The sequence below is a fragment of the Balaenoptera borealis genome (assembly GCF_965194805.1).
Source record: "Balaenoptera borealis genome assembly, chromosome: 5".
Taxonomy (NCBI): domain Eukaryota; kingdom Metazoa; phylum Chordata; class Mammalia; order Artiodactyla; family Balaenopteridae; genus Balaenoptera; species Balaenoptera borealis.
The window spans coordinates 68,857,190-68,869,614 of NC_138862.1; positions in this window are offsets into that span (position 1 = coordinate 68,857,190).

Consider the following 12,425-nt stretch of genomic DNA (forward strand, 5'->3'; position numbering starts at 1 on the left):
CCTCAGAGCTTCCTAAATTTCTAAAAAATCCAAAGTTAAGTGGGAAGTAAATGGATATCATTTTGTAAAATTTTTTTTTTGATTTATTTTTGGCTGCGTTGGGTATTTGTTGCTGCCCACAGGCTTTCTCTAGCTGCTATGAGCGGGGGCTTCTCATTGCAGTGGCTTCTCTTGTTATGGAGCACAGGCTCTAGGCGCGCAGGCTTCAGTAGTTGTGGCACGAGGGCTCAGTAGTTGTGGCTCGCAGGCTCTAGAGCGCAGGCTCAGTCGTTGTGGCACACGGGCTTTGTTGCTCCGCCGCATGTGGGATCTTCCTGGACCAGGGCTCGAACCCGTGTCCCCTGAATTGGCAGGCAGATTCTTAACCACTGTGCCACCAGGGAAGCTCCATTTTGTAAACTTTTGATGGGCTCTTTTAAAAAGCAGTGAAGAAAAAATGTATTCTGAAATTGCCCAAAATGCCTTCTTAACTTCGGTTTTTCAAGATAGACATCTGAATCGGGATATTCATGACTTGACTTAATTGTGTATTAATTTCAGGTGGCAATGATTGATCGTAACTGCAAGTTACTGGACAAATTCTTGTGGTCTCCAAGGGCTACCTGAGTAATGGAATCATAATGATAATTAGGATGTGGTGAATCCACCTTCTCACTAAGAAATAGAATGCCAAATAGAAGTAGTTAGTATTCATTGAAAGCAGCGTGTGAATAATCAGATAAAAGAAAAGTACTTAGTGAAGGTACAAAAACACTTAATGAAAATCCTTTAACATTGATTCTGTAGCACAATAAAATAAAATGTGGGTTAGCTTTAAAATTCATAGCTTATCTAAAGGAACTCCTTGGGACTTATTGGCTATATTTAAAATTACTTTAAAGAGAGAAATAGAGGCCGTATTACAAAATGGAGAGAATTCAAAGCTCCTTTTTACTAGAATACACATTGATATGTAAAAGTGCTTTTAATTGGAGATAATTAAAATAATAAACTATATTTAAAATAATACATACTAAAAGATGTCTACAAAATGATGGGAACTTGGCTATAAAATTTTAACATGAGCAATATCAAGATATAATAATACCTTATCTAAATGAATATTTTTTTTTACTAATTTATCTTTTCACCTCACTTGCCCTTCCGCTTAGGGGAAAAAAGACTCTCACTAATACACAGACGCTGATTCAGCAAGTACAGAAGAAATTTACTAGAATTATATCTCTATGGCAAAGTTATAAACATAAATTTACCATTGAAATAAAACTTGAAAGTAGTGGATCCCCTGAAATATATATTCGTATTCATATATCTATAAATATAGATAGCTACATATTTAATATATGACAGGCTTAACTGTGTTCCTCACATTAATAATTAACTTAAAAGGAAATGAAACCAGAACATCCCATATATGTGGGCTGTTTAAGGAGTAATAAAATGAAATGCAAATTAAAACAAGAAGCTTTTTTAAAAACTTAAATTAACAAAGTATTTTTAAAATGATAGTACCCAAAGCATCATCATCAATCATCATCAATAGCATTTCAGAGTGATTCAAATCTTTTGGAAAGTAATCAGGCAATATAATATTGAGAGACAAGAAAAAAAATATAACTTTCAATTTAGCAATTCCAGTTCTAGGAATGTATCTTAAGGAAATAATCCCAAGCATGGAAACAGTTATAAGCAAGAAAACATTAATCTATGCATTACTCACAATAGGAAAAAAAAAAAAAAAAAAAGGAAGAGGGAGAGGTTCCAGAAAAAATGCCAAATATCTAATAAAAGAATAGTTATGTAAATTATAGTACATTCATTTGATATATTCTACAGCTGGTAAAAATGATAGTTATGAAAACTAGGGAGAAACATGGAAGAAATCTAATGGTGTGTTAAATTTTAACAGCAGAGTGCAAATTTGTATATACTGTATGATTGCAGTTCTTCAAAGATATGCTTAAAAAAAAAGCACCAGAAGAAAATACATTAAAATGATAATGATGGGGCTGTTACGGTGATGAGATTATGGGTATTTTTGTTTTCTCTTCTTTCTACATTTTTGTAATGTAATTATATTACTTTAAAAATGAATGTTATTAAATTTTTGGATTGGAGATTTGATTTGCTAGTTTGGGATTTTTTTTTGCAATGTTTTCCAGCATCTTCTTCAATCCCACTATATCTCTGAAGCCTTGATAAAACTAAATAGCATAACCTTAAAGTAAAATTTGGGGGAAGTTTTTTAGGTAAATTACAGGTGAAAATGCACATGCTGAAATATGATGTGAAAAAAAGCTAGATACAAAATGTTTCATCTAATATGATTCTGCTTTGTTTAAAAATATTTTTATTAAAAATAAGGCATGACCTTCTTATATATGACATCAAAAGCACAAGCAACCAAAGAAAAAAAAATAAATTGGACTTCATGGAAATTAAAAACTTCTGTCCTTCAAAGGATACCATTAAGAAAGTGAAAAAACAACCACAGAATGGGAGAAAATATTTACAAATCAGATATCTGATAAGAGATTTGTATCCAGAATATTCGAGGAACTCTTATAACTCAACAATAAAAGAAATAACCCAATTTTAAAAAGAGACAAGGGATTTAAATAGACTTCTCCTTCTCCAAAGAAGATATGAAAAGATGCTCAACCTTACTAATTATTAGGGAAATGCAAATCAAAACCACAGTGAGCTACAACTTCACTCTCAGTAGCTTGGCTATAATCAAAAGACAGACAACAACTAGCACTGGAGAGGATGTGGAGCAATTAGAACTCTCATTCATTGTGGTGGGAGTGTAAAATGGTGCACCTGCTTTGAAAGATAGTTTGGAAGCTCCTCAAAAGATTAAACATAGAGTTACCTTATAAGCCAAAAATTCCATTCCTAGGAGAAATGAAAACACCTATACATGGATGTTCAAAGCAGCATTGTATATAATAGCCAAAAAGTACAAACAACCCAAATGTCCACAACAGATGACTAAAGAAACAAAATGTGGTATATGCATACCGTGGAATATTATCCAATGAAATGAGGTTCTGATACATGTTTAGAAACATCATGCTAAGTGAAAGAAGCCAGTCACAAAGGACCACACATTGTGTGATTCCATTTATATGAAATGTCCAGAATAGTCAAATCAATAGGGACAGAAAGTAGATTAGTGGTTGCCAGAGCTGGGAGGTAGGAGGGTGGGGGAATAGATGCGGAGCATTTTTTGGAGACAAAAATAATCTAAAATTAGATGGTGGTAATGATTGTACAACTCTGTGCAGGTACTAAAACTACTGAATCCATAGACTTTAAATGGGTGAATTATGTGGTATGTGAATTATATTTCAACAAAGCAGTTAAACAGGAAAAAGAATGACACCTTTATTTTGACCCAAAGCTGTTTTAAAAATGGTTGAAGGAAATAGAGCAATAAATTAGTAGCCATTACCTCTTGATAGTAGGATGACAGGTTGATTTTCATTTGCTTCCTATTTTTTGGTGTTAACCAGTATTCATAATGAGCATTGTCGTATAAAGTATATCAGTAATAACTGTTATGTAATATCAGAGGTCCAGCGAGGCAGTGCTGTTAAGAGCTTAAGCAAGCTCTGGAGCAGACAGACCTGGGTCACAGTCCTTGCTCCAGGCTGCTGACAACTAGTTATGCAATCTTGGGCAAGTCACCTAGACCTCTCTGTGCCTTAGTTTCTTCTTCTGCGCAAAGGACATCATGATGATTTCTCCATACTGGGTTGTTTTGAGCATTAACATAGAAGAGTTCGTGTAAGTGCAGAACAGTGCATGGCATATGGCAATCTCAATAAATGTAAGTTAGGGATAGGAGTCGTAATAGTAGTGGTATTAGTACTAGTGGTGGTAGTACTAAGGGATCCACAATGCCAAAAAGAGTTAAGAACCGCCACCCTCAGTGGCAAGGCCCTCTGTCTGCCAGTTGGTCATTCGTTGTAAGTGAGGAGGGCAAGGAGGGTACCTCCCTGACTCACAGGGCTTTTGCAGATTATGTTGAGAAAAGCATTCTTTAGGTGTCCTGGACATTTTGAATTCCTAATACTGGTTATTTTTTTCTGTGAGCTTTGTGGAATCCAAAGGGAGGCCAGGCAATGGTATTTTTTTCAGTTTTGCTGCTATGTACAATTAATTTGCTCCTTTTCTTTCTTCTTTTTAAAATTCACATCCAAATAAATGGTTGAATTTTGAATTTTTTCAACCAAATAAAATTACCTTGTTGGGTTCAAGACTACACTTCAAGAGATACAGAATAATGAACCTTAATGAAATATAGGTTTATTTACTACTATCAGATCTGTCTCAACAGGAGCACCATAAATTCTACCATTTTACTGAGCTTCTGCACAACTAGGGGAAAATTGGGCTGGATTTTTGCTCTTTTTATTCTGAAACTTGCTGTCCAGATCAACCTGAAAAATTGGGATTAATTGTTTTAATGACTAGCATTTTGTGTCTATAAATAAGTGGTCACATATTGTGTATTGTCACAAGCATCAGAAGGTAGCAATTTCTGATTTCTTCAATAATTTTCCTGATACCAATTGTCTGGCAGAGGCAACGCAGGGCGTTCCTCATTCTGTTTGTTCTTCTTGGATGCTGGGGAGCGGGGGGTTCTGCATTTCCCAGCTTTCCTTACAGTTATGCTGTGGGGTCTATGACTGGCTTCTCTGCAGTGAAATGCAGGGGGAGCAATGGAAATAACCTTCAGTCTGACTCTTAAAGCATCCTGTAATGATCCTCCAGCTCTCTCTTCCCTGGGATGCCATGTGTTCTAGATGAAGGAACCAAGATCCCTGGGTCCCCCTTTGGAGAAGAGCTGCTAAGGGAGCAGCCAGAGACACTGGACCATGACATGAGCAATGCGTAAAACTTTATTGTATTGAGCCTACCTTGTCTTATCTAAAACAAACCTGCATTTTAACACAGAAACTCCCGAATTCTCCCATTAGACGGTTGGTGTCATATCACAGTAACTGTGAATAATTTTGGTTTATATATTCTGCTTTAGTAATGTAGCTAGGATCAGATGTTCACGCAGTCTGCATCCTTACATGTTATGTGTAGCATCACCTGGATATTTGCCTTTACATTCTTTTCACTCCAAAACAAAAGAGGGGCTCCTGTTTACCCATGTCAGGGCTGTAACATCTTTCACCAGGCTCACTGTTTTCCCTATGGCTTCTCTCTAACCTGTGTGCCTTAGTTCTTCACTTGTAGCCAAATGTGACAGTTCAAAAGAGATGAATGCATGAAGAATGGTATAAACTATGAGATATCTTCCACTGAATGCATTATGATAGTCTTTCCCCCTTTTTGGAAAAAAATTGTATTGGTAACCAAATTACTAATGCATTAGGGTAACTCATTAAGTGAAAGATTACTGTACTATTTCTTTGGCTAAGAATCCAGAACTTCTTAGCACCTTACAAGCTATCACATTTATATTACAAAATCTTTTTTCCTCTAATTTATAAGCACCTTAAGGTCAAGGGAAGGTCCAGGTTGTTTTGTTTTTGTTTTTTGGTATTTTGAATGTTTTTGTAATCTCAAGTGCTGAGAGCTGGATTAATCTTATTCTTCAATTCATAGCAAATTATTATCAGTCCATATAAGGTCCCTTTCTAGTTTTATATAATTTTATTTTTACCCATTCATGTCTACTCTCTCCCAGATAGTCATGCACCAATGCACCTGATATATGTTTTTAAATATGCATGTATCCTTATGAAGTATGTGTTGTGTTGTGTTGTGTGTGTGTGTGTGTGTGTGTATGTGTGTGTGTAAAATCTTTGTTTCTTCTTCATGGGTATTAAATGACATTGTACAAAGTCTGATGCAAAAGTCTAGGCTAGTTTCTAGAATGTCAAATAAGCCACTTTCTCCACAGACTCTCAGATGATGTGCTGATAATTAGACTGTGCAACTTTATTACATTTATATGGTTTTCAGTGCCCTTTGAAATGTGATTAGTTCTTTTAAGGATCAGGGACCCATATGACACTTAGCTTATAAATAATTAAATCCAATTAATATTCCAGACTAAACCAAACCTAATTTATTTCAAGTTCTGGTTCTTAGCAGAGGAAGCCTTGGTTCACTACTTTCGAAATAATTTCATCTTCCCTTCAATTCATATGAGTAGAAAAATACAGGTGACAAGAAAGGGGAAGTTATGAATGTAGAGTTTATATTAAAATATGGTATTTTCTAATATGTCTTAAAATAATGGTACATTTCCTTGGATTAAAAAAAGTGTGGTATTTTGGCCAAAATAAATAAATAAATAAAGCAACCCACAGTATAAGACCGAATCGTCTCTTCTGTGAGGTTCTATATTAAAGATCAGATGACTAAGATGAAAAGTTCCAAGAAGGAGTTTATTATCCTTTAATCCTGAATTTAATTTCCCAAATTAAATTCATTTTATGTTGCAGTTCTGAGGTATCAAAAGCTTTTCTTTTCTTGATATTATATATTATCATAATAACTCAGTATACCATAGGAATTGGAATAAAACGCCAGCTTTCGTTTCTTAGGAATATACTGATAGTCACTGAAATTCATTTCTTTGTCTCTAAGCTTACTTTATTCTAAAGAGTATATATTTTATCATTAAAAAGAATATTGACAACTTTGACTTTTTTCGAAAAAAAAATGGTATTTTATTAATTTGAAGAAACTTCAAATTCCAGAAAAGTAGAGAGAATAATATAATAAACTTCAAGCCTCTAAATTTCTTCTTTGAAAAATAATTTATTTCATATATATCTATAAAGGCATTAAAAGAATACGAAGAGCATCACTGTGTCCATTCCTTGGTTAGATCTCACAAACACAGTTGAAGGCAACTTCCTGACCCCATATTCCCCTCCATTCTTCCACTGCCAAAACCCCAGCATCCTGAATTTCATGTTTATCATTCCCAGGTAAGTCTTTATGCTTTTACTAATCATATATGCATCTAAAACAGAAGTATTATTTTATAGATTTTAAACTTTATATAATTGATATCATATTCTTAGTATCCTTTTGTAACTTTTTAATTTTTTGGAGATTTTTTTCTTGTTAATGTGTGCAGTTCTAATTCATTCAAATACCACTGTCATCTGTTTTATTACACACACGACTGAAGTTTATTTTTGCTATGACGGACAACGCTGATACGGATATTCTTGAGCACGTCCTCTTGTGTACATGTGAGGGAATTTCCTGAGAATTGATGCTTGGGAGTGCGGGGATTATAGCTTCCGGTGCCCCCTCCCTGGCAGGCCTGCCTGGACGTCCTTGCTCATCCTGTTTCCAGTGCAGCTCCCTCTTCTGTCTCTTGCAGCCACCCAGGCAAGTACCCTGATGAAGGCAGCATTGTGTTGGTGGCTGAGAATTTGGAAGATGACACTGCCTCTGGTTCCCCTTGGCTGCCACAGTTCCTCTGACTGAGCCATCTCTAACCCTGGCACCCAGACTCTCACTGTAGCCTCTAGAAGACCAGTTGGTAGCCCTTCTGTGTGAGGCCCCTGGATCACTGCCTATCAGCAGCCTCTCGGCCTGGCACCCCATCTTGGCTCTGACGTTTTTATACTCATTGTCTCACTCCTTCTGGGTGCACCCTAACACCACCTCCATTCACTCCTTTCCCCTGTCACTGTTTTCTCTCTGCCACCACTCTGCCATTGCTCCCCTGTCCTCACTTACCTTTTTTCCACTCCTACCAATGCTCTTATTTCCTCTGTCTCAAAACCCTCCTTGCCACTGGGTTTATCATTTTCTTATCCCATCACCAGCTTTCTCATCTTTACCACCAGAGTCCTTTCTACTCCTCCCAACTTTTTTTTTCTCTCCCACTCAATATAGGCCTTCTCCCTGTCACCAGGAACCTTTTAGCCACCAGTTCCAATCACGTTTTTTTCTCTCCTTTCTTTCACCCTTCACCACTGGCACTTCTCTGCCACCAAATTACTTAATTCCTTTGGATCCCACATTCTTTTTTCTTTTTTATATTGGAGTATAGTTGATTAACAATGTTGTGTTAGTTGCAGGTGTACAGCAAAGTGATTCAGTTATACATATACATGTATCTATTCTTTTTTCAAATTCTTTTCTCATTTAAGTTATTACAGAATATTAAGCAGAGTTCCCTGTGCTATAAAGTAGGTCCTTGTTGGTTATCTATTTTAAATATAGCACTGTGTACATGTCAATCCCAAACTCCCAATCTATCCCTCCCCCCAACCCTTCCCCTCTGGTAACCATAAGTTCGTTCTCTAAGTCTGTGAGTCTGTTTCTGTTTTGTAAATAAGTTCATTTGTATCATTTTTTTAGATTCCGCATATAAGCGATATCATATGATATTTGTCTTTCTCTGTCTGACTTACTTCACTTAGTATGATAATCTCCAGGTCCATCCATGTTGCTGCAAATGGCATTATTTCATTCTTTTTAATGGCTGAGTAATATTCCATTGTATATATGAACCACATCTTTATCCATTCCTCTGTCAATGGACATTTACGTTGCGTCCATGTCTTGACTATTGTAAACAGCGCTGCAGTGAACACTGGGGTGCATGCAACCTTTCGAACAATGTTTTTCTCTGGATATATACCCAGGAGTGGGTGGATCCCACATTCTTAACAGGTAGTCTTCCACCCCCATCATTTGCCTTTTCTTCTTTCTCCTTGGGGCGTGCTCAGACCTGAAATCTTCGTCACCAGCTAGACCTCACTTTCTGTCACTGGGCCCTTCCCTGTCATCTGGCCCCCAATACACATCACTTTAACTCTGATTCAATCTGACTCAATATATTGACACATCACTTTAACTCTAATCCAATCCCACTGAATATTGTCCCACAGAGCTCATCTCCATGGAATCCCTGTTTGTTTGTTGGCCTGTTCTGTCCCCAGAATCTCAGACATTGACCCCTCCAGGTCAATTGCCTAAGAAGGCGGGCTCCTCTATGCTGATTTCCACATTAGGAAAACAATGTGAGAAATTAATTTAGGAATTCCTTCAAGGGTCAAAGAATCCAAGAAAATGATCAAGGATGAGCTCCTCAGCTACAATCAGGAGATGTCCCTGGATCCAGTGAACTGGGAAACTCCCCAAAGGAAAATGGGTATCAGGGTATTTATACCCAGGAATGCCCTCCACCATAAGGAATGCTGTTGTCATGCCTTACAGAGCAGCTTGCTGGTGATTTGAAGCTCAAATTTGAGATGAAGTCACAGAACCAGTCCCAGGTCTGCCTCTTGGTCAGTTTGGCTTCTCAGATCTCACTGGCCAGAGTGTGCCCAGTGGGGACACAGCAGCTTCTCAGGAACTGGGTGTCCTATGGAGGCCAGAGGGAGCCGCCTGGGACAGTGGGAACACTGTTTCTGAGCTTCTGGCCCTAGTGAAAAGCCAGAACAATTGTTTATCCTCAATGGAAGAGTGAGAGGACTCTAAGAGATCTAATACAGGGGAGCAAGGAGGAGGGCAGGCAGAATTGAGGACCTCCCCAGCCAGAGGGAAGAGCCAACATGCCCAGGTCAGAACAGAGATTCTTGTAAGCAAGACCCCACAACTCCTGGCACAGAATGAACAGATTCCTGCAGAAAGAAAATTGGGGGAAAGGTTGAAGCACTTTTTACAGTGGCTTTATTCCAGGGAAAAAGGCAGGAGGCAAGAAGATGCCTTTCAAAAAGCCAAGTCAGTGTCAGCTTCTGCACCAATCCAGGCCCAGTAGAAACTAGAGCTGACTTTATGGGCGGTGGGGATGCTGAAACTCAAGCGTGCATGACTGTCATGGGCCTGATCCTGAGAAGAAACCGAGGCTTGGGTGTGCACGTCACACATGGAGGGAGGGTTAGGACAAGGAAGAGCTCTGGTCCTGGCAGAGCCTGGAGATAGGCGTTCCCACAACCACAAGGCTTCCTTCTTCCCAGAGCAAAGGAAAGTGATGAATGCCATGTCCTGCAGCCAACAAGAAGGCCTCAAGGGCCAGAACTGTCCCAGCAGCTGTAATAAGTCACCACTAATAAGACATATTGACATCACGTACCCCTCAGTGTATGGTAGACTGAGAAAGACACAACATGACTTCTGGGATATTCTTGCCCAAAGTGCATAAGCTCAACCTGATCAAGGAAACAGAGGGACATTTTACAAAATAACTTGCTGTTATTGTTCAAAAGTATCAAGGTCATGAAAAACAAGAAAAGATTAAGGAAATGTCACAGATGGAGGAGCCTAAGGAGATAATGTTTACTAAATGTAATGTGGGATGCTAGATTGAATCCCAAGACAGAAAGACATTTGTGGGAAAACTTGTAAAATTCTCCGTAAGTCTATAGTTTTTTAGTTATTGCACCAACATTAAATTCTGTGTTTTGATAATTATACTGTAGTGATGTAATTTGTTAGCAGTAGGGGAAACTGAGTGAAGATTATGCAGGAACTCTCTGTACTATTTTTACAACTTTTCTGTAATCCATGATTATTTCAAAATAAAAAGTTAAAAAAATCTAGGCCCCATGCCTTGGGGCATGGCCTTGATTATTGGCCTTGATTATTGATACAATTTTTGAAATTAGTTATTGGTCTATCTAGGATTTATATTCCTTCTCTAGACAATCTTGGTATTTTTTTCTGAAAAATTTTCCATTTCAAGGGTGTTTTCAGGATTATTGACAGGATATTAATTTGTATTATTCCCCAATGTGTTTTGAAATCTATATTGGGTTTATATTTATGTTACCCTTTCCATTAATTCATTTATAACAATATTCATTTGTGATTTTTCTTATCCTGTTTTCCTCTTTGAACAGGACGGCAAGAGTTCTTTATTCACCTTTCAAAGAATCTGTTTTGGTTTTGCTGATCATTCTATTGTATGTTTACTATTTTCAGTAATTTCTGGTTTTATCTTAATTTTTTTCTTCCTTCCATTTTTTTGGTGTTCAATCTATTACCCTTTTTCTAACTTCTTGAATTGAACACTTTGCTCATTAACTTACCACCCCTCTTTTTTCCCAACGTAAACCATCAGACAGTATAGTATTTCTTCTAGTTCTATTTGACTGCCTCACTCAAGTTTTCATAAGGAGCGTTTTCATTGTTGTACAATTTTAATGGTCATAATTTATGTTATAATTTTTCCTTTAACCTATGGATTATTTATAAGTTGCCTTTTAGTTTGAAATATATGAAACAATAATTATTAGTAATACTAATTTTATCTTATTAAAACATAGGCATTCTTGTAGTCTAAATAATATCACTGTCATTTGCCACAAGGCTCACAATATAATTTTAATAAATACTGTCCATCTGCTGTTCCGTCTTCCCTCCAAAACATTTATTGGTTGATTGAAATTAGGAAATAATGTTTCAAAATAACAAAACCAATAATGTTTCAAAGTAGAGTATATATAACTGACTGACCTAAAAGTTCAGATCGGCTCACGCTCCCCACACCTTTCCAACAATTCTGTATACTCACGAAGAGCGGAAACACACCTTTAGCTTGATTTGTGATTCAGTTCATCATCCTCAAACAAATTATAGCCAATAAAAGTTTTCAAATTAGCATCTCCTCTCTGGCACTTGCAGGTATCAATGACATTTGTGTGTGGTTAGAGGTTATGGAGATTTGTGATGGTGCTGAAGAATATAGGTCCAGAATCAGCACTTCTTATTGCTGGTGTTAAAGTATGACAAGCAATATCCTGGTGAATTTATATATTCCCACTGTTAGAAGCACTGAGCTAAGCTGGAATCTGAAGGCAAGGTCAGGTAAGTTACTCTCTAATATGGAACCTAATGAGGTTTAATATACAAGGGAAGGGAGTTTTTGTAACATATCCTATTTTGTGGTTTCGAGCACTCTTTTCTATGAGCCCAAGATGTTAGAAGTAATGCCCCTAACTCATACAGACTAAAAAGGGAATCTAGCAGTAGTTATCCATCACTGCCTGTGTTACTTAGGGTTGTCCAGAGATACAGAACCAATAGGAGAGATAGATGGTTGGATGGATGGATGGATGGATGGATGGATAGATAGATAGATAGATAGATAGATAAAGATACAGCTGTAGGGTGGGCTGGCAGGCTGGAGACCCAAGAAAGAGCCAATTCTGTAGTTCAAGTCTGAAGGCTGTCTGCTGGCAGAATTCCTTTTTGCTCAGAGGAGGTCAGTCTTTGTTCTATTTAAACCTTCCAGTAACTGGATGAGGCCCACCCACATCATGGAGGACAACCTGCTTTTCTCAAAGCCCACAGATTTAAATGTAAATCTCATGCAAAAAACACCATCACACAATAATGCTTGACCAACCACCAAACACTGTGGCCTAGCTAAGTTGACACATAACATTAGCCATCACACTGCCCCAAGAGGACAGGGCTGT